The sequence below is a fragment of the Rhinoderma darwinii genome, chromosome 2, assembly GCF_050947455.1.
Source record: "Rhinoderma darwinii isolate aRhiDar2 chromosome 2, aRhiDar2.hap1, whole genome shotgun sequence".
Lineage (NCBI taxonomy): Eukaryota > Metazoa > Chordata > Amphibia > Anura > Rhinodermatidae > Rhinoderma > Rhinoderma darwinii.
In genome coordinates this window covers 342,478,921-342,501,665 of record NC_134688.1, presented here as the reverse complement: position 1 = coordinate 342,501,665, position 22,745 = coordinate 342,478,921, and the positions used below count along the sequence as shown (strand labels likewise).

At 45.5% G+C, this 22,745-nt stretch overlaps 1 long non-coding RNA gene across 3 annotated transcripts in view; it reads right to left on the bottom strand.

Moving 5' to 3' along the window:
* The window catches only part of LOC142741291 (uncharacterized), a 48,110-nt gene that overhangs the window by 16,976 nt on the left and 8,389 nt on the right, over positions 1 to 22,745 (bottom strand). For all 3 annotated transcript variants that reach the window (XR_012881065.1, XR_012881063.1, XR_012881064.1), the window contains one exon: positions 4,913 to 5,030. This is a non-coding gene — a long non-coding RNA (uncharacterized LOC142741291). The remainder of the gene's footprint in view (positions 1 to 4,912; positions 5,031 to 22,745) is intronic.

Sequence of the window (22,745 nt, the reverse complement as noted above, 5' to 3'; positions counted from 1 at the left end):
CTATTGTGTCGCACCCCGCCGGGTGTGTGTCTACTGTCGGAACTTCATCTTAGCCTGACTCCACCGCTACTGTCTACATTGCCTCAGGTACCCTTTCTGAACTATAGACATTGCATTATGGGTCCCACACCCTGAGCCGTGACACTGAATTCTTGCACCAGGGCCCATGAGCCTTTAGCTACGCCACTGGGCGGATACACATCAAATCTGCAGCGTATGAACATACCCTTATGCCTCAACTTCCTTCATGAACCGAGTATACTAGATAACAATAATGTCAGTGATGTTTTTGTCTAGGTTTTTGCTTTATTTTGCATTAACATGTGTTTTTTTGGGGTAAAAAGTATAAACATATTTTCTTGTAATTTTAATCAAAGAACGCCAAAAATACCATAGAAGTTTTGATCGGTGGGTGTCCAAACACTAAGACCCCCACGATCGCTAAAACTAAGTGACAGAAGCACTCAGGTGGGTGCTCTGCCGCTTTGTTTTTAATCGGCTTTCCTCAAACTCATAGACTTTCTATTGAGCCTGTACACCACTCCGAGGAAAGCTGAGAAAAGACAATCAGAGACGAATTGGCACAGCACTTACCCGAGTGTTTCTGCCACTTCGTTTTAGCAATCTGTGAGAGTCATAGTGCTCAGACCCCCACCGATCAAAACTTCTGACAAGTCTAAAAGTTTAGTTACTGTTTAAGGTAGTTTTGGTGTTCTTTGATTAAAATTACAGGAAAATATGTTTAGTATTTTTGCCCAAAAAACACATGCAAAAAAAATAATGAAGCAAAAACCATGACAAATACATCGGCTAATTGAATCGTTTCTGCAGCACAAAATATTATCGTTGTCAGCAGCACAACTTCCTGTGTAAACATGGAGATGCACTGCCAATATGATGGAAATTCAAGGGGGAGAGCGATCATAGTAACTTTTTGTCAATGATTGTCCATTATTGTGATATGTGTGGCACAAACCAACACTTCCCATTACCCCAAGAACATGGTGATGGCCGCATCAAGCTGTGGGGATGCTGTTCATTGGCTGGGACTGGAAAACTGGTCAGGATTGAAGTAAAGATGGATGGCAGTAAATACAGGTAAATTCTTACGGAAAACCTGTTTGTCTGCCAAAGATTTGAGATTGGGACGAGGTTCACCTTCCAGTAGGACAAGGACCATAAACATACTGATAAAGTACACTGGAGTGGTTTAAGGGTAAACATTTAAATGTCTTAGGCCCCATTCACACGACAGTGTTTCCCGGCCGTGTGTCAGCCGTTGAAAAAACGTCTGTCACACTCCTACAGTAGGAACATTAGACCCCAAATGGGGCTATTCACATGACCGATTTTTTGACGGGCTGGGAAAGTCTATGGGGCCGGATAATACACGGCCATCACTGGAATGTGTTCCGAGTGACGGCCGTGTCTTACGTCGCTCGCTCTCTCCTCCTCCTCCTCACAGTGCGAAGCACATGTGAGGAGGAGGAGGCTATTTTTTTGCTCCCTGTAGGAGCGGAATCCCCAATCCCACGGCCACAGCTTCGGCAACGCTTCAGGAGAAGTCCCTGACTTCACTGTCCATATATGGACATAGTGACATCAGGGACATCTGAAACGGAATCCCCGCCGCTGTGGCCGTTGTTTCCGCTCCAGGAGATCTCCCTGACTTCACCGTCCATATATGGACACAGTGACGTTAGGGACGTCTGAAGCGGAATCCCCGGCGCTGTGGCAGGTGTTTCCACTACAGGAGAAGTCCCTGACTTCTGTCCATATATGGACACAGTGACGTCAGGGACCTCTGAAGCGCGATCCCCGGCGCTGTGGCCAGTGTTTCCACTCCAGGAGAAGTCCCTGACTTCACTGTCCATATATGGACACAGTGACGTCAGGGACTTCTGAAGCGGAATCCCCGGCGCTTTGGCCGGTGTTTCCGCTCCAGTAGATGTCCCTGACTTTACTATCCATATATGGACACAGTGACGTCAGGGACTTATGAAGCGAGATTCCCGGCGCTGTGGCCGGCGTTTCCGCTACAGGAGAAGTCCCTGACTTTACTGTCCATATATGGACATTGAAGTCATGGACTTCTCCTGGAACGGTGGCTCTATCTACAGAAAGGTAGGGGGTGCCATTACCAGCCAGGGGGCTGTGTGGCATTACCTACCAGGGGGCTGTGTGGCATTACCTGCAGAGGGCTGTGTGGCATTACCTACAGGGGGCTGTGTGGCATTACCTACCAGGGGGCTGTGTGGCATTACCTGCAGAGGACTGTGGGGCATTACCTACACGGGACTGTGCGGCATTACCTACAGGGGGCTGTGTGGCATTACCTACAGGGGGCTGTGTGGCACTACCTAGAGGGGGCTGTGTGCATTACCTACAGGGGGGTGTGGCACTACCTACAGGGGGCTGTGTGGCATTACCTACAGGGGGCTGTGTGGCATTACCTACAAGGGGCTGTGTGGCATTACCTACAGGGGCAGTGGGCATTACCGACAGAGGGCAGTGTGTGGTATTATCTACAGAGGGAATTGTGTGGCAAAAAATTTACACATGAAATTCATTCGTTTTTAAAACAGACAGGGAAAAAAGTGGATGCAAAACGGGTCAAAATCTGCTGTTAAAAACAGAAACACGGCCTGGAACAAAAACAGAACGGATGAAAAACGGCTGAGAAAAAGGGACCAAAACGGCCGTTTTTATCACCCGACACTCGGACCCTGTCGCGTGAATAGAGCCTTAGAATGGCCTAGTGAAAGCCCAGACCTCAATCCTATTGTGAATGTGTGGCTTAAGTAGTTGGTGAAATTTTGCCTAGAAGAATGGGCAAAAGTCCCGGTGTCTAGACGTGCTAAGCTAATAGAGACATAATCCAAGTGACTTGCATCTGTATTTGCAGCAAAATGTGGCTCCACTAAGTGTTGACTTTCATGGGATGAATACTTATGCACTTAAAAGTTCTCTATTTTTTGTCTTAATTATTGTTTGTGTCACAGTAAAAAATATTTTGCACAGTGGTAGGCATGTTGTGTAAGCCAAATGTTACAAACCCCCCAGAAATCCCTTTTAATTCTAGGTTGTAATGAAACAAAACCCCAAAAACACCAAAAGGGTTAATACTTTCGCAGGGCACGATCAATAAAACTATATAGAAAGGCATTGGTGTGTTTATCAGTATTGACAAGTAAAGTTAACACCAATGTTCAGACAACAGTCACATTTTGGTCTTAAGGCCCTATTACACCGGCCAATATTGGCAGGTGCAACGAGCGACGATCAACGAGACAGCTCGTTGATTGGCGCGTTTGCTCCTGTCGTAAGATGCTACGTATGGGGATGAGCGCTCGTTACTACGATCGCTCATCCTCATACATTATTATCATGTCGGCAGCGCGTCTCCCTGTTTAAAATGATAATATTTCAGTTTTTAAAACTATACGATCAGTAGATGAACGAGTGTTTGAGCTATAAACGCTTGTCTGCCCGATATTTGCCCAGTGTAAAAGGGCCTTTACTTTGAGAATACATCTTACTGATAAAAGACAATGACTCTGAATTCACATGTAGTGGAAATGCTGCAGATTTTCTGTGCGACTTGGTGCATGGAAAATCCGCAATAGATAACAGATTACAGTACCAGCCATGTGGATAAAATTTTAACAAATATCATCTACATGCTGGGCTATTATTCTGTCGGAAATTGAATTGGTGCGGATTTTAAAATCTGCAGCATGTTAATATCAGAAGCGGAATGAGCACGGATTTTTTGTGGATTTTCCCAATTGAATTCAATGGGGAAAAATAAATCCACAATTAAATCCTATTGTGGATTTTTGTGTGGAGAAACCATATTCACTGAATCCTATTAGGCAAAGTTAACCAAAAATCTTGGTTACGTACTGTTATGGTATAAATATACATATATAATGTATTTGGGACCATAAGGAGTGAAATGTTATAAAGGAGAACATGTGTTGCAATGTAAAGGTATTTTAGAAAGGTTAAGAGAGGAAATAGTTTGCAGATGCTCTGCTGTCCCTTGAAATTGCAAACAGATGGAGGTCAATCGCTTGACCACCCCCCTAAGCATAAAGGAAACATAAGGGAATACCTGGTGCTCCACCAATGAGCTTCTATGGGAAAGGAAGCTGTAAGGCTAGAATACACAGATGACTCATATGTTATGGAATGTTCTTTGTTCGTCTGATGCTATAAGTATGAACGTCTGTAGTTCAATAAATTAGAAGTATTTTACCTTGAGAAACGTCTCAGTGTATCTGTTACTTCTCCGAGCAGCTCGTCCTACCTATCGATTTGAACCTGCATGGAGATCAAGGCGTAAAGTGACCCCATTGCGATCACAGTACTGTAGCTAAGAAGGCGCTACAATGAAAACCCATGCCACCACTATATACACCGTTATTATAATCTATCGTATGATCCACGGCTCTTTGTATCTCATTCCACTTTCTAAGTTACATACTGTTAGGGTATGTGCACACGATGAGAGGCTTTTACGGCTGAAATGACAGACTGTTTTCAGGAGAAAACAGCTGCCTCGTTTCAGCCGTAAAAGCTCCTCCTCGTATTATGCGAGGCATCTGTGACGCTCGTAAATCTTGAGCTGCTCTTCATTGAGTTCAATGAAGAATGGCTCAAATTACGTTGCAAAGAAGTGCCCTGCACTTCTTTGCCGAGGCAGTCAATTTACGCGTCGTCGTTTGACAGCTGTCAAACGACGACGCGTAAATTACAGGTCGTCTGCACAGTACGTCGGCAAACCCATTCAAATGAATGGGCAGATGTTTGACGACGTATTGTAGCCCTATTTTCAGGCGTAAAACGAGGCATAATACGCCTCGTTTACGTCTGAAAATAGGTCGTGTGAACCCAGCCTTAAACTTACTTAAACTTCCAGGAACTTGGCATATCACCTCTTCAGGAAAGGAACAATAGTCATGTGGATCCTGGTTGAGCTGAGGAGACAATGTAATGGTTTGTGGAATGATTGTTTTTATCTTCTCCTGCAATAATAAGACATAAATATTAACATACATACATACATTGCATACATAACATACATTGCAAGAAGGACTTTTTCTGTAATAAGATATTTTACCAAGTTTCTTATCTTCGCTTGTACTATCGATTTATGCAAAATCTGTGAAAATGACAGTGACCATAAAAATAACGGACAACATACTAAGTACTAGTATTAGGGCTAGCTCTAGGTTTACGTGAGCCCTTGGGCGATAAAGTCACAGTCGGCCCCCTTAGGCTGAGTCCACATGCAGGGGAAAAATTCACAGCAATCCGCAGTGGATCTACAACGATTCTGCAGCAAAATCTGCACGTATTATGTGCAGATTTTGCCATGGATTGTGCTGTGGATTTGCAGCGGATTTCACCCATTACATTAAATGGGCGAAATATGCGGCACTACATTTAGCAGCAATGTTTAAACAGGTACACTGAACATAGTGCTCGAACATGCCTAATTGTAACCAAGAGCTGAATTTTCATATTTGGCCTGTAGTTTAAAGGGCTGTCCAGTTTAGAAAACCCATTTTCATACACCCTATTAGAAAATTCTGAGTTAATACAGGCGGTCCCCTGTTCAAGATCCTCATTTTTTAGGCGGAGTGTGAGAGCCGTTACAAAGAACGTTTCTCTTAGAGAGTATATACAAGGTTAAACAAAGAGGCGAAAGTCAAATCTGTTTTTTCAGTTCTAAAGGTCGTACTAACTCATTCACGGGTAGTCTAGTGAATTTGGCACTTGCGTAGCTTGTTTATTAAATTTGCCTTGCATCTACCAATTCTATACAGTTCTATTCTCTGACCGTACCAATTTTGTGTCTTATCTAAGATCCTGTTTGATCACACACAACTCTTTGCGCACCAATTTTCAACCTATGAATCTTTTTTTTACATCAGTCTTCTCTCCTCCCCTTGGTGGAAGTTTGACCTGCTCTATTATCTGATAGCGAAAATAAGGTAATAAAGTAGATCACAAAATTGCTATAATTTTTTCATATTGTTTTTCCATTGTCACATTTCAAAAGGAATAACTTTTTTAATTTTTCCGCTGATCGAGCTGTATGAGGACTTACTTTTTGCAGAACAAGTTTTATTTTTCACATATAATACATACAGTGGAGGAAATAAGTATTTGATCCCTTGCTGATTTTGTAAGTTTGCCCACTGTCAAAGTCATGAACAGTCTAGAATTTTTAGGCTAGGTTAATTTTACCAGTGAGAGATAGATTATATTAAAAAAAAATAAGAAAATCACATAGTCAAAATGATATATATTTATTTGCATTGTGCACAGAGAAATAAGTATTTGATCCCCTACCAACCATTAAGAGTTCAGCCTCCTCCAGACCAGTTACACGCTCCAAATCAACTTGGTGCCTGCATTAAAGACAGCTGTCTTACATGGTCACCTGTATAAAAGACTCCTGTCCACAGACTCAATTAATCAGTCTGACTCTAACATCTACAACATGGGCAAGACCAAAGAGCTTTCTAAGGATGTCAGGGACAAGATCATAGACCTGCACAAGGCTGGATTGGGCTACAAAACCATAAGTAAGACGCTGGGTGAGAAGGAGACAACTGTTGGTGCAATAGTAAGAAAATGGAAGACATACAAAATGACTGTCAATCGACATCGATATGGGTCTCCATGCAAAATCTCACCTCGTGGGGTATCCTTGATCCTGAGGAAGGTGAGAGCTCAGCCGAAAACTATACGGGGGGAACTTGTTAATGATCTCAAGGCAGCTGGGACCACAGTCACCAAGAAAACCATTGGTAACACATTACGCCGTAATGGATTAAAATCCTGCAGTGCCCGCAAGGTCCCCCTGCTCAAGAAGGCACATGTACAGGCCCGTCTGAAGTTTGCAAATGAACATCTGGATGATTCTGAGAGCTTTTGGGAGAAGGTGCTGTGGTCAGATGAGACTAAAATTGAGCTCTTTGGCATTAACTCAACTCGCCGTTTTTGGAGGAAGAGAAATTCTGCCTATGACCCAAAGAACACCGTACCCACTGTCAAGCATGGAGGTGGAAACATTATGTTTTGGGGGTGTTTCTCTGCTAAGGGCACAGGGCTACTTCACCGCATCAATGGGAGAATGGATGGAGCCATGTACTGTCAAATCCTGAGTGACAACCTCCTTCCCTCCACCAGGACATTAAAAATGGCTCGTGGCTGGGTCTTCCAGCACGACAATTACCCAAAACATACAGCTAAGGCAACAAAGGAGTGGCTCAAAAAGAAGCACATTAAGGTCATGGAGTGGCCTAGCCAGTCTCCAGACCTTAATCCCATCGAAAACTTATGGAGGGAGCTGAAGATCCGAGTTGCCAAGCGACAGCCTCGAAATCGTAATGATTTACAGATGATCTGCAAAGAGGAGTGGGCCAAAATTCCATCTAACATGTGTGCAAACCTCATCATCAACTACTAAAAATGTCTGACTGCTGTGCTTGCCAACAAGGGTTTTGCCACCAAGTATTAAGTCTTGTTTGCCAAAGGGATCAAATACTTATTTCTCTGTGCACAATGCAAATAAATATATATAATTTTGACAATGTGATTTTTTTTTTTGATTTTTTTTTTATATAATCTATCTCTCACTGGTAAAATTAACCTATCCTAAAAATTCTAGACTGTTCATGTCTTTGACAGTGGGCAAACTTACAAAATCAGCAAGGGATCAAATACTTATTTCCTCCACTGTACGTATTATTTATTGATTTTGGGGAAAATGCAAAAAAAAACAAAAATTTAATTTCTGCAATTGTGTTTCAAGTTTGTTCCCCCAGTTTTTATACCATGCAGCAAAAAAAAACAAAAAACAACTATTTATTTTATTCTAAAGGTCGGTATGAATACAGTGATACCGATAATGTATATTTTTTTAGGTTTTAATACTTTTGCCCAATAAAAACACGTAATTTTTGTTTTGCCGCATTGATTTTATGCTAACAGAATTAGCATAATAAGCAATATTGTCAGCAGAGTACCCCTTATAAACAGTGCTAGCATAGTGCTTCCCCTAACATAGTCATTGTGGGGAACATACCCAATGTAGGAGACTTGCCAGGAGAGTAGGTAAGTATTATAAGAACAGAAGAAGACAAAAGTGTTAATAATGCCTATAGAATTTTTTCTTTTTCTCCTAAAAAAAGAAAGCTGGAATTCAATTGGTTTTCTATGGTCACGCTGCCCTATTTTCTTCATCGGTTTTTATACATGATGCAAGGACCAGGAGGTCAAACTCTTTTGGTGCCCAAGACAAATATAGCAAAAAGCATCCCAATCCATATAATACTACAGCCACATTAGTGTCAGTACAAATGTACCCAAATATATAAATAGTGCTATGATAGTACCAGCTTTACCAGTTTCCATATTATAGTGAAATATCAGTGATTGTTCAAAACAAAAGTGTCAGTGTTGCCTAGAGTCTAGGGTTTCAACTTGTATAACATATACTTCAAAGGGGTAGATGACTTTTCTCTAGGAGGTACTTACACCATACCTCCCAACTATCTTGCTTTTCACAGGATTGCAAAATTGTGGAATAGGGTAAGGTTTATGCAGAAACTGTATGTCCCATAAGGAGTGTTTCTGGGAGGATTTGTGGACATTTCTGTGCGGATGGCGGGACTTTAGAATGTTCCCAAAATGAGAATTCAATTGTTGGTAGGTAGCTAGGGGGGCTGACAGGACATGTGCTGCGGACTCAGTTAGGATTTAGGGGCACTCACTGTCAGTTTAAGGGCGGATTTACACGAGCGTGTGCGTTTTTGCGCACGCAAAAAACGCGGCATTTTGCGAGCGCAAAAGGCACTTAACAGCTCCGTGAGTCATCACATAGGATGTGCGGCTGCGTGATTTTCGCGCAGCCGCCATCATTATGACACTCTGTTTGGATGTTTGTACACAGAAAAGCACGTGGTGCTTTTCTGTTTGCAAACATACTTTTGACTGCTGTTGCGCGAATCACGCGCGTCCCACGGAAGTGCTTCCGTGTGGTGCGCGTGATTTTCACTCACCCATTGACTTCAATGGGTGCGTGATGCGCAAAAAACAAAGAAATATAGGACCTGTCGTGAGTTTTACGCAGTGGACTCACGCTGCGCAAAAATCACTGACAGTCTGCACTGCCCCATAGACTAGCATAGGTACGTGCGACGCACGTGAAAAACACGCGCGTTGCATGGACGTATTACACGTTCGTGTAAATCCGCCCTTAGTCTTGATATCCGCTAATAAGGCAGCCGCCCAGCTCCCTTATAGGTGAGGTTCATAATCACTAGCCTAGAGTACTCATATTCTAATTCTAATTTTTCCAGACCAGGACTGAAAGTGAAAGGCGTGATCTGTTGGTTGCTATGGTCATATAAAAAAACTCCTTACATTTTTAACTTGGTAAAGGAACACTAAACATACAAAATGGAGCAGATCAGTAGGAAATTAACCCCTGTGTTCTCTGCAGGATTTCTACAAGACTGTTTTGAAAATATGCAGAAAATAATGCAGACTGGCACAGTATGTGACAAAGTTAATCTCCGGTTTACTTTCACCATTAAAGGGTAACTAAACGTTCAACAAACTTTTGACATGTCACTCACTATAACATGTCAAAAGTTTTGATTGGTGGGGGTCCATTTGCTAAAATGAAGCGGCAGAAGCGCTCGTGTGAGCGCGGAGCTGCTTAGTTTCTGGTCGGCTTTTTCCAGAAATCAATGTATCCAAGTACTGGCTCAATAGAAAGTCTATGAGCCCGTACACCGCTACATCGGCTTTCCGTAAAAAGCCAAACAGAAACAAAGCGGCTCAGAGCTCACACGAGTGCTTCAGCTGCTTCATTTTAGCGATTGGTGGGGGTCACAGTGCTCGGACCCAGACCAATGAAAACTTTTGACACTATTTATCACTATGAAGTTTGTTGTACGTTTAGTTACCATTTAATTTCTAGGTTTAGTGTTTAATTATTAATTCATTCTGGAAATACCATAAATGTCTGATAGATATGAGTCCCAGTTCTGGCACCTGCACTCCTCTCTAGAATGTGGATCACTCGACCCCCAACCCACCAGTTGCCATATCCAGGCGGAGAATAGATGGAGAGGTCTTCATGCATGTGTGGCATCCTCCATTCATTTATATAGGAGTTATGTAAACAGTTTTAGATGAGAATACCCCTTTTTAGGACCACTTCCGTAAATTTACGGTAGGCAGTCCTGGTCTTTAAACCCGCACCATTACAAATTTATAGAGCGAGTTTAAGCGGGCTAACCAATGCACACACTAAGGATAGGCCATCAATATCATGGTCCTGGAGAACAACTCTAAAGGGATATTTCCATCTAAAACATTTTGGCAAATCCACAGAATATGCCATCAAAGTCCGACAGATGCGTGTCCCACCTCTAGCCATCGAGTTATTTGGTTGCAGGGAGCTACGCTTTGTCCTAGAACTCTGGAGCTATGGAATCAGCGTAGCTCGCCTTGCTATGCTGTTTCTGTAACTCCCATTAACTTCTACTGGAGTTACGCAAACCAAGTAGCTCAGAAAGCTTTGCTGGTTCCATACATTTAACTCAGTGGCTGAAGTCCAGCAATAGAGGGAGAAGGCAGGATGGAGGTCAGGGGGCCTGTGGATATGCCATAAATGTCTGAGATAGGAATGTCCCTTTAAGTTTTTATATATGAGACCCAGTCATTCTAGAAATTTTGATTGTACAATTATCTTTAAAGATCATACTATAAAAATATACATGGTTACAAATACTACGTAAACACCATAAGCCACTGCTTTGAGTCAATGCCTCTGCTTTCTTTAGAAGGTAGTAACCCCCTGAAACCTCTGAAAACTTATTTCACCAAAGAGTCTAATTGCAAATGGAATATAACATAAGGAGATTCAGTATACTTGTCTCCATTTTAGAAAGGATTTAAAGGTCACTGACTGAACTACCACCATGCTAAGAGTCCAGTTCTATAATGGGTCCTTATCCATGCATTAGGCATGTAAGATATTCACCCATACGCTATGTACCCTTTCTGTTCACACATTCCATATCATGAAATATTTCCCCTTAACGCTTAAATGAGATGTCCTTTCAATTTCACTTTTAGCATTACAAGTCTCGGTTTATTTCTCTAAATATAGCGGATATTCTCATGAAAACTTGAAGCGATTTAAGAAAAACACACATAATTTTTAAACGTTCAGAATAATTGTCTGCATCCTCTATAATCCATCACCATCAAAACTAAAGTTGTGACAGAATTATATGCTTCAATTAAAGTACAGTTTTAGTATTAACATTGAAGGAATATGTTATATAAACTCACAATTTGTGTACAATGTCCTTGTTTTATAAGAATGTAACCCTGTTGTGCTATGGAATGTGGAAAATGTTTGCATTCACCAATTTCCACAAATAAAACTTATTGTACAACAAACATGAAACATGAATAGAGATATAGATTGACATTTTCTAAGTTATTAAAAATGTGTTCCATAAAGGAGATGTCTTCTTTAGAAAACCTATTATCAAATACCCTAGTAGACAATTCTGGGTTAATTGAGAGGGGTCCTCCCTTCAGGACTCTTGTTTATTAACCAGTGGAGTGGAGAGTGACTGCAATAAATGTCTTCCACTTAAAGTGTCCTATTACACGGCACAATTTGGGCTGTAAAAACGAGCTCTGATCGACAAGACAGCTCGTTGATCGGCGATTGTTTGCTCTTTTCACAAGGAGCAATGATTGCTTATATATGGGGATGAGCGATCATTACTACAATCATTTGTCCCCATACATTTCGATTACACAGGGAGATGTGCTGCCGACTACTGACCATTTTATTGGCCACGTAAACAAGCAGATTAGCCGAGGAGCAAGTGGCCAGGCTATTAACTACAATGGGCACCATGTAATGCTTAATTTCCCCTGTGGTGGCGCTGAACACATGCTGCTTGACTCCCCCCACAGATTACAGCTAATTGCTGGTGGTCCTCGGAGGCCACGGCAGGACACTCTATGATCCGCTTATCATTGGTGGACACTGCTAACAAAAAGTAATTGCTCAAAGCGAAGTAATGTTTCAAACACTCTGTAAAAAAGCAGAACATTCCTGTCCACTCATAAATTAGTGTTTTATTTAAGTGGTGAAGTTCTTGATTTTAGTAAGAAAATGAATGTGGAAAGCATTTTAGTAAATAAAAACTGTCTATTACAAAATGAATGTCTCCTGCTCTCACAATGTCAGTGGCATACATAGAAGAGAGGGGCTCGCACAGCAAATATAAAAAAAGAGCCCCCCATTATGGTGTTAGGATTCACCACCAAGGACAGAAGGGACTAGTGTTTGTTTTACCCTCCACATCCCATTACTTGCTAACAATAAGATTCTTCTGGAGGGGGAGTCTTGCACAGGTTCTCGCTATCCAGTAGCAAAGGAGATGGGACCAGCCTCCCCCAGCGCCCTATAATAATTGCATGGTCTGCCTCACTAATACGTACGCCCTTGATTGATGTGCAGAACACACCTGTCAATCAGTCACCAACACTATGTCTAAGGGTGGCCATAAGATAGAGCATCTGTTAACAGGGTAAGAGCTGCATTATATTTTCTTCACTCACTACTTATATACATGTGATGTTTCCCAGTGGTGTAAACGCCAATAGATGAATATTTATTTGTACTCCACTCAACGCTCTGTGGCAAAAGTTCTCATATCGATGGAGTGCTGTCCATGGTCTGTTATAATTACACTGGCTCAATAAAACTTTACCAGAGGACATTTTGTGCATATAGGCTCCTGAGATTAATCTGGTATTGCTATTATTAGAATATTATTACAAATATTGTGATCCAGCAACTACCAACAGGGCTTAGAAAGGAAGAAAAAAAATAAAAAAACAGGAACTCTGTGAAGAATATAGGAAAGGTTATCTGGTCCGAAGTATATAACCAGAAAAAAATACCTGAGTGAGAGAGAAGACTTTAGCAGAGAAAAAAAGAAAGTAGTAAAAGAAGAAGCCAAAGAGAGAAGTAGCAAAAAATAGAAGTTGAGAAGGAAGCAGAGTGATGCTAATGGGCAGCAAAAGTAGGAAAAGTAATATACTGGAAGAAGAAAAGAAATAGAGAATGGCATAAATATGCTTTACGTGGGATTGCCTTAATTTAATATGTACATTTGGATTCTTTATCTTTGCAGAAGTTGACAATGAACCAAGTAAAAGAGGTTGAGTAAAAGCCCTTTTACACTGGCTAATGATTGGGCAAATGAACGTTTATACTCGATCCTGATCATTTCCCTGTGTAAACAGGCCAACAAACAGCCGATGAACGAGCAAACGATCGTTTATCGGCTGATTGGATCTTCATCTGTTAAGTTGCTTTTACACAAGCCGATTCTGTCCCCTCGCCGCTCATGTGCACACAGTTATATGGCCTATGTTGACAACCAACAGTTTAGCAAATATTTTATCTGCTGGTGTTGTGACATAGATGGTGTGTTTTGCATCAAGGGGAGACCTCAAATGACGTGAAGAATAGATGATCTTATAGAGTCCTCTCACTGGTCTAGTCTATGCCAAACATGTTAGAAACCCAGTGTGTCCACCTCCTGTCTGTTGGCCTTACATGAAATGTATGGCGTCATCAGCTGCTGTTAAACCTACCATGGAGTGGAACCTTGTTAGTCCCACTTTGGGCTCCATGTTAATAGAATTGGTTGTAATTAGTTAAGAGAGGGGAGCGGCAACCTTTCTTATGGACTCATTAGACAGCACATCAGGGTAAAGGCTTGGCTTTTGCAGGCCCATTTGAAGCCTGAGCAGGGGAGAGCATCCAAATGGTGAATTTGTGGAGCTGTTTTCTCTGATAACCAGGAATAATTAGATAACAGGCATAATTAAAGGAGGGATTAAAAATAAGGTGGAAGAGGAAAGAAACCAGAAATACTGCAAAATTCTGAAAACCTTTGAGAATATCTTGAATTTTGTATGTGGTGATTATGATTTAAGACAAGTCTCGAAGTGATGCTGTGGTTGTGTGAGCTTTATGCTAGGAATCCAGCGACTTTAGGTTATTTCTAACAAGAAATTGAGTGGGGTCGTAGTCAGGCCTTGGATCTTGGAAGGTAGTCTGCCAAAAATATTTGTGTTGGATGGTGTGCACCTAACAGAAATAGGATTGGACATTTCCAATGTTGGATTGCAGGACAGAGTTTAAAAAAAGGCATTAGTGTTGCTGGTGTGTGTGTGTGTGTGTGTGTGTGTGTGTGTGTGTTGGGGGGTGTGGGGGTGCAGCTGGCGTTAAATGTCTTGCAGTTGGCTCTTGGTATGTGGTTAGGTAGCTTAATAACGTTAGAAAGGATATATATTGTAAAGAAGAGGCTGGACGCAGCCTGCAGGGATTAAGGGAAGCCGACATGACCGTCCTAGTAGGGAAAGGGTTAATTAGGTGAGGGAGAGTTGGAGGGAGTTGGAGGGGGGACGGGGAGGAGTTAAGGGGGACGGGGGGCAGTTACTGAGCTTCCCGCTGTTTCTCGGCATTGAGCCGGAAGCAGCGGGAGGAGTAACACAGAAATAGTAAGCTCCCCGTTGCCCGTGCTTCTCAGGAGGCTTTAATGTTAGAGCGGCTGCGGGCCGCTGCTGTGCACCACGGTCCCGGATGGCTAGAGGAGACCGTGGCTGCAATAACTAAGATCCCGGACGCCGTTTCGCCACGTCGGGCCCGGCGTTCGGGGTCTGTTGCACAGGACAGGCTCCCCTCCCCCGGCCCCCTTACAAGCATGGTTATGGCGGCGGGGGGGGAGTCGGCAACAACCGCTCCTGCGCAGAGCAGGCAGAGAGCGTTGCCGGGGGTGACGGCGACGCAGGCCGGGTCGACCCGTCCCTCTCGGCGGTCCCGACCTCCAGAGCGCCTCAGTCCGGAGGCAGGCCCGCGGACACGGCGTCGCAGAGGGAGCCCGATCCCGGACGCTGCAGGCCAGGCATCTGGGAGGACCGCCCCTTCTCAGGCCCTGCGTCCTGGCAGGAATCCCAGGCCGCGACGGGGTCCGGCGGTAAGCAGGGAGTCGCAGGCTGGGCTCCCTGTCACCCCTCCCCCATCAGATGGAAGATTTGGAGGACAAGGTACGGCCGCCCCGCCTGGTGATGTTCCGGCCAGGGGGCAGGCTTCGTCAGGATCGTCTAGACGGACGCCTAGATCTGCAGCGACGTCGAGGCAACAGGTCCGGTCGGAAGTCTGGGTCCCGGCGGTCGGGCGGCAGGTTGCCGGCCCATCGGTCAGCGCGTCCTCATCCCCGTTCCACAGATGTCGTTGGGATGGACAGTCGTCGGCGAGAGAAGAGCTGGAGGAAGGTGAACTGGACGTGTATCGTCGAGGTCAGGATGGTCCGGCTGACGGGAACACAGCGCCTGTGCAGCCCGGTGAGTGTATAACTCCATCTCTGTCTTATCCAGCGATTTTTATGTCGGGTGTCGGCGGGGGGGCTGCTAGTATTGCATCGGGGGCCGGTAGTGGCGCGGGCGGACGCGACGGAGCGGGTTTGGCGGACTTAGTGGGTTGCTTACGGGAGCTGGTGGGGCGCCTAGATAGGGCCGCGGCGCCGGTAGTAACGGAAGTGTCCCCTGCGGTAGTTTGGGAAGGCCCCAGGGACGTGGGATCGGTACAGGCGCGTCCCGTGATGGCGGTTAGAGAGGCGGTCGCGGTGTCGGTACAGACCGAGGCACAAAAGGATGGCGATCGAGTGCGTATTGATGATCGTGCTCGGGGGGAGGTGTACGTTTGTTTTGAAGGTTCGGTGGGGGCGCATTTAAAGCAGGAGGTGCGCGAGCGGATCTGGAAGGACGAGTAGGTTGAAATTTTTTCTCTCTTGCCGCTCGCTAAATTTAATTTGGATAAGAGCAAGCGGGATGAGAGTAAAAAGGACGAGGAGGAACGGCGGCGGTATAGGCTTATCCCGCAGACGTTCGGTAATTGGTCGCAGGCGTTCGCCATATTGGCTAGTGTGATAGGGGAAAAGGCGCCGGAAAATTGTTCGGCGTTGTTTTGTTATTTTGATGCCATTGGGGAGGCTCACAGGGCGTATGGGGGTCAAGCATGGCTGCGATACGATGAGCAATTCCGTCAGCGGAAGGCGGTTCGGCCGGCGATTCGGTGGGACCAGAAGGATATTGCTCTCTGGTTACGGGTTACGGCTCCGGTTAGGCAGTCCTTTCCCGGGAGCGCCGGCCAGGGAGGCCAGTCTAGTTAGGTTGGACAAAGCGGCGGGGGAAAGGCGGAGTTTTGCTGGCAATTTAATGAAGGTCAGTGCAAGTTCGGGGCCACGTGCAAGTTCAAGCACGTGTGTTCCGAGTGTAATGGTGCAGCACACGGGGCGGCAAAATGTCTGCGAAAAAAGAGGTCAGGTAACCAGCACGCGGCTGGTCAAGGGGGTGTCGCCGGTGAGGGTGGAAAAGTTGGCCCCTTATCTAAATGAGTATCCGGATAGGGCGGCGGCTAAGTTGCTTCATGAAGGGTTTCGTGTTGGTTTTTGTTATTCCTCCGCCTCCTTATGAGGTTCCGGTTACGCGGAGGAATTTAAAATCGGCTTACTTGCATGCAAAAGTCGTGTCGGAAAAGTTGTTAAAAAGAAGTTTCGTTGGGCCGCATGTCGGGGCCGTTTGTTGAGTCGCCGGTAAAAGATTTAGTTGTGTCCCCGTTGGGTATTGGCCCTAAACGCGAGCCCGGAAAATTTCGTTTGATTCAACATTTATCGTATCCCAAGGGTTCGTCGGTAAATGACGGGATTGATCACGAGTTGTGCTCCGTAGTTTATACCTCATTCGATAAGGCGGTGGGGTTAGTGCGGGCTGCGGGTCCTGGGGCGCTGCTAGCAAAAACTGACATCGAGGCGGCGTTCAGGTTGTTGCCGGTCCATACAGAAAGCCAACGGCTGTTGGGTTGTTTTTGGAATGGGGCCTTTTACGTGGATCAGTGCCTTCCGATGGGGTGTTCCCTTTCTTGTGCATACTTCGAGGCGTTTAGTAGCTTCGTGGAGTGGGTAAAGAGGGGAGTATCCGGGGTCGACTCGTTGATCCATTACTTAGATGATTTGTTATGCGTTGGCCCGGGGGGTTCGCCGGTTTGCGGTAATTTGCTTCATGCTCTACAGAAGGTGGCGAGGGATTTTGGGATTCCTTTGGCGCCGGGAAAAAACGGAGGGCCCGGTAGCGACGATTTGTTTTTTGGGAATCGAAATAGACTCGGTGGCAATGGAGTGTCGTCTCCCGGCGGATAAGTTGGGTGCTTTGAGGCTGGAGGTTCAACGGGCTTGTAGAATGAAGAAAATGACGCTGAGGGAGCTTCAGTCGCTGCTGGGGAAGTTGAATTTCGCCTGCCGGATTATGCCGATGGGGAGGGTGTTTGGTAGGAGGTTGGCGGCGGCAACGGTGGGAGTGCGTGCGCCGCATCATTTTGTGCGGCTCAAGGAGGAGTACCGTGCTGAGCTTCAGGTTTGGAATGACTTCTTGGGCCAGTTCAATGGTCGCTCGCTATGGATGGCCCCAGCGCAGGATACGAGTGTTTTGAATATTTTCACGGATGCGGCTGGGGCGGGTGGTTTTGGAGCTTACGGGGGAGGTCCGTGGTGCGCAGGTCAATGGCCGGCTAGCTGGGTGTCCAGTGGACTCACGCGGAATCTGGCCCTGCTCGAGCTGTTTCCCATCGTGGTGGCGGCTACCATTTGGGGGGACAGGCTCAGGGATAAGAAGGTCCGTTTTTTACTGCGACAACATGGGGGTGGTGCTTGCCATTAATAACATCACGGCGTCCTTTCCTCCGGTAGTTCAATTGTTGCGACGTTTAGTGTTGGTATGTTTGTCGTTGAACGCGTGGGTGGTGGCGGTGCATGTCCCGGGTGTACGGAATGGTATCGCTGATGCTCTTTCTCGCTCGCAGTGGGACCGGTTTCGGCAATTGGCACTGGGAGCGGAACGTCTCGGTTTGGCTTGTCCGCAGCATCTTTGGGATCTGGTCTCGGTCCCGTAGAACAATTGGTACAAAGGTCTTTGGCGCGCACGACGTGGAGTGCTTATGCTGCTTGTTGGAGGCAGTGGGAGGAGTGGGTAAGAGAGTTGGGTGACGTCAATACGGATAGAGACAGGTTGGTGGCACTTTTGTACTGGTTAGGGGACGCCTGGGAGGCGGGGTTTTCAGTGGCGAAGGTGAACCGGTTCATATCTGCGGTGGCGTTTGGGTTTAAGTTGCGGGGCTTTCAGGATGTATCGAAGGAATTTCTGGTATCGCAGGCTTTGAAGGGGTTGCGCCCCGGGGTCGGTTATGTGCCCAGTAGAGTGCATGCGGGGTTTTACGCCAAACAGGGGGTCTCCAGATTTGCCTTTGTTACGTCATGTGGACGGGTCGTTTTTGTCCAGGTTTCAGTTTGGAGCTGTATTTAAAAAATGTTTGACGGCGGTTGGTGTCGCGGCAGGCTCATATTCATCTCATTCCTTCAGGATTGGCGCAGCAACAGAAGCGGGGCGCTGGGGGTTGGATGATGAGGGGGTGAGGCGTATTGGTCGTTGGGAGTCCAACAGGTTTAAGTCCTATGTCCGCCCCCATATGTTATGAATTTTGCTGTTAACGCTTTACAAATGTTATATGGTGGTGCCTAATTGTTTTTTCCGTTTCAGATTCGCCTCCGTGTTTGGTGTGGTTGATGGGTCATTCTTACGTGCACTGGGGGGCTTTGAGGGCGGACGTCCGCCCGAATGGTCGCCAGTTGCGCATTCCGCGACAGGATGCGGTTGTGCATTGGCTGGGTTTTAGAGGTATGTCGTGGAGCAGGGTGTTGGCGGAATTCCAGACATATGCTCGGCTTGATAGGGTTCCGGAGGTCTTAGTGTTGCACGTGGGTGGGAATGACTTAGGAGTCCGCCCCTTTCGTGAGTTGGTGCGGGATATCAAACATGATATGTTGTGTTTGTGGGTATCTTATCCCAAGTTGGTGATAGTGTGGTCGGACATAGTCCCAAGAAAGCATTGGCGGTTAGCTAGATCTGTGGAGAGAGTCAATAAGGCTCGCATTAAAGTTAATCGGGCGGTGTCCCGTTTTGTGGCAAAAAACGGGGGCATTTGCGTGAGGCATAGGGATTTGGAGTCAGGAGTGGGGAATTTCTGGAGGAGTGACGGGGTTCATCTGACCGAGGTTGGCATTGATCTTTGGAGCTTGGCGATAGCAGAAGGAATAGAAAGGGCGGTGGTGGTGTGGAGGAACTCACAGGCTTAAGGTGGTCAAGGCCTGTTTCGCTGTGGCGGGGGGAGTCCTTGAGGCCAGTCAGTACAAAATGGTGGGGGGGTCGCATCGGGGGTATGCGTCCCCCAAAAAAGGTACATGGTTGAAGACTTCATCGGGTGGTATCCCTTTGAAGTGGTCTTCTGGTAGAAGGTATATCACTTGAAGGCTTCATCGGGTGTTATCCCTTTGAAGTGGACTTCTAGTGGTCGGTATATCACTTGAGGGCTTCATCGGGTGTTATCCCCTTGAAGTGGACTTCTAGTGGTCGGTATATCACTTGAGGGCTTCATCGGGTGTTATCCCCTTGAAGTGGACTTCTAGTGGTTGGAGCCATCTGCAGAGGTGAACGGTGCTTCCGAGCTGGTTTACGGCTGGAGGTAATTGGTGGTTTGCAGATGGCTAATTCGGTGTGTTCTTTAAAAAGGACTATCTGAGGGGGCTTCAAGGACTTCCTCTGCTCGGGTTAATGTTATGACCCATGTTGGGTCATGTGAATTATTAGGAGGAATTCTCTGGTGGATTCCTAACTAGTTATCCGAATGTTTCGGATTTAAATTGTTTTTATAAAACTGTGAAATTAATAAACGGCTGCTGTGGCCATTTCACATCCAACCTCGGTGTCATGTGTCTTTACTAAAGTGGGGGTGGGGGGATAGTATGGTATAAGGTTAACACACGACTCTACTTAGGCAGGTCAAGAAGAGGCTGGACGCAGCCTGCAGGGATTAAGGGAAGCCGACATGACCGTCCTAGTAGGGAAAGGGTTAATTAGGTGAGGGAGAGTTGGAGGGAGTTGGAGGGGGGACGGGGAGGAGTTAAGGGGGACGGGGGGCAGTTACTGAGCTTCCCGCTGTTTCTCGGCATTGAGCCGGAAGCAGCGGGAGGAGTAACACAGAAATAGTAAGCTCCCACCCTCCCGCCCTTGGTTTGTTACTCTTTAGGTCTTATGTACGTCCGTCTATGAGTGTTGGTTTTTTATTTGTGTGCTTATTTAACATGTTTTTCTTTTTCCGGAGTAGGTTCTGTTGTCATGGCAGCTGGCGGGGGGAGTCCTTGAGGCCAGTCAGTACAAAATGGTGGGGGGTCGCATCGGGGGTATGCGTCCCCCAAAAAAGGTACATGGTTGAAGACTTCATCGGGTGGTATCCCTTTGAAGTGGTCTTCTGGTAGAAGGTATATCACTTGAAGGCTTCATCGGGTGTTATCCCTTTGAAGTGGACTTCTAGTGGTCGGTATATCACTTGAGGGCTTCATCGGGTGTTATCCCCTTGAAGTGGACTTCTAGTGGTCGGTATATCACTTGAGGGCTTCATCGGGTGTTATCCCCTTGAAGTGGACTTCTAGTGGTTGGAGCCATCTGCAGAGGTGAACGGTGCTTCCGAGCTGGTTTACGGCTGGAGGTAATTGGTGGTTTGCAGATGGCTAATTCGGTGTGTTCTTTAAAAAGGACTATCTGAGGGGGCTTCAAGGACTTCCTCTGCTCGGGTTAATGTTATGACCCATGTTGGGTCATGTGAATTATTAGGAGGAATTCTCTGGTGGATTCCTAACTAGTTATCCGAATGTTTCGGATTTAAATTGTTTTTATAAAACTGTGAAATTAATAAACGGCTGCTGTGGCCATTTCACATCCAACCTCGGTGTCATGTGTCTTTACTAAAGTGGGGGTGGGGGGATAGTATGGTATAAGGTTAACACACGACTCTACTTAGGCAGGTCATGAACAGGAGTCTGGCTGATAAGTCAAGTGGGGCATGAAGAGAATCTCATTTTGCAGTACAGGTTGAGTAGATATTTACATTGTTTGTCACTTGAGTGAATTGCCATAAATCCCATGAAAGATCATTCGTATTGTGAGAAATATTGTATGTTTACATTGCCAACCTGCTGAAAATAGAGAGTTTACTGCTAACAACCGAGAAAAATTCTTTAGAATGGACAATATATGTTCCAACCGAGAAGTTGTTTCTAGTACCATAGACATAGCTTTAAAGGGGTTGTCCGGTCCCTAAAAATTGATGGTCTATCCTCAGCAGCTGATCGGTCATGGTCCGACTCCCGAGACCCCCGCCGATCAGTTGTTTTGAAGGGGCCGCAGTGCACGTATGAGCGCTGCTTCCCCTTTTTTCTTATCTGCTCGTACTGTGAATCGTGGACACACATGTAGCGGCGGTTCACAGTACTAGAGCCTTCTGCCATTGAAGTGAATGTAAGTAATACTGTGAATCGCTGCTAAAAGCGTGTCGGCTATTCACAGTACGAGCAGATAAGGAATGAAGGGGAAGCAGGGCTTGTACGAGCACTGCGGCCCCTTCAAAACAGCTGATCGGCGGGGGTGCCAGTAGTCGGACCCCGAACCATCAGATATTGATGGCCTTTTCTGAGGATAGGCCATCAATTTTTAGGAACTGTACAACCCCTCTTATTATTATTAATCTTTACGTTTTTGGCCAGCTATAATACAAAGAGATTTGCAACATATCTTTACTAAGAAAACACATTGAAGACTGCCTTAAATGTCACCAGATTTTGCTCTGTCACCAGATTTTGCAACCCCTATCTGCTATTGCAGCAGATAGGCGCTGCAATGTAGATTACAGTAACGTTTTTATTTTTAAAAAACGAGCATTTTTGGCCAAGTTATAACCATTTTCGTATTTATGCAAATGAGGCTTGCAAAAGTACAACTGGGCGTGTTGAAAAGTAAAAGTACAACTGGGCGTGTATTATGTGCGTACATCGGGGCGTGTTTACTACTTTTACTAGCTGGGCGTTGTGTATAGAAGTGTCATCCACTTCTCTTCACAACGCCCAGCTTCTGGCAGTGCAGACACAGCGTGTTCTCGAGAGATCACGCTGTGTCGTCACTCACAGGTCCTGCATCATGTCGGCACCAGAGGCTACAGATGATTCTGCAGCAGCATCGGCGTTTGCAGGTAAGTCGATGTAGCTACTTACCTGCAAATGCTGATGCTGCTGCAGAATCAACTGTAGCCTCTGGTGCCGACACGATGCAGGACCTGTGAGTGACGTCACAGATCTGCATTGACATATCCACAATACAGGAAATGAAACTTATCAAAAAATGTTTCTTAAGTTTTCTTCCAATGTTAAATTTGGTAGTAAGAAAAAAATCACTGTAACTTCTTGGACGTCCGTTTTAAGTCTACAATGAATCTTCACTGCAGTGATCAGATATTAAAATCCTGTTCATACAAGGCTGTGTTATTCATGTACGGAGTTCACAAAATGAAAGTAAAGGTTCCCTTACTCTGATATACAGGACTGTTCAGAAGAAAGTGAAAGTGACATTGAATATGCTGAGGAAGGAAATAAGAAAATAGTTAAGGCTTCGTTCACATCTGCGAAGGGGTTTATTTATTATTTATTTATTTCAGTTACTTATATAGCACC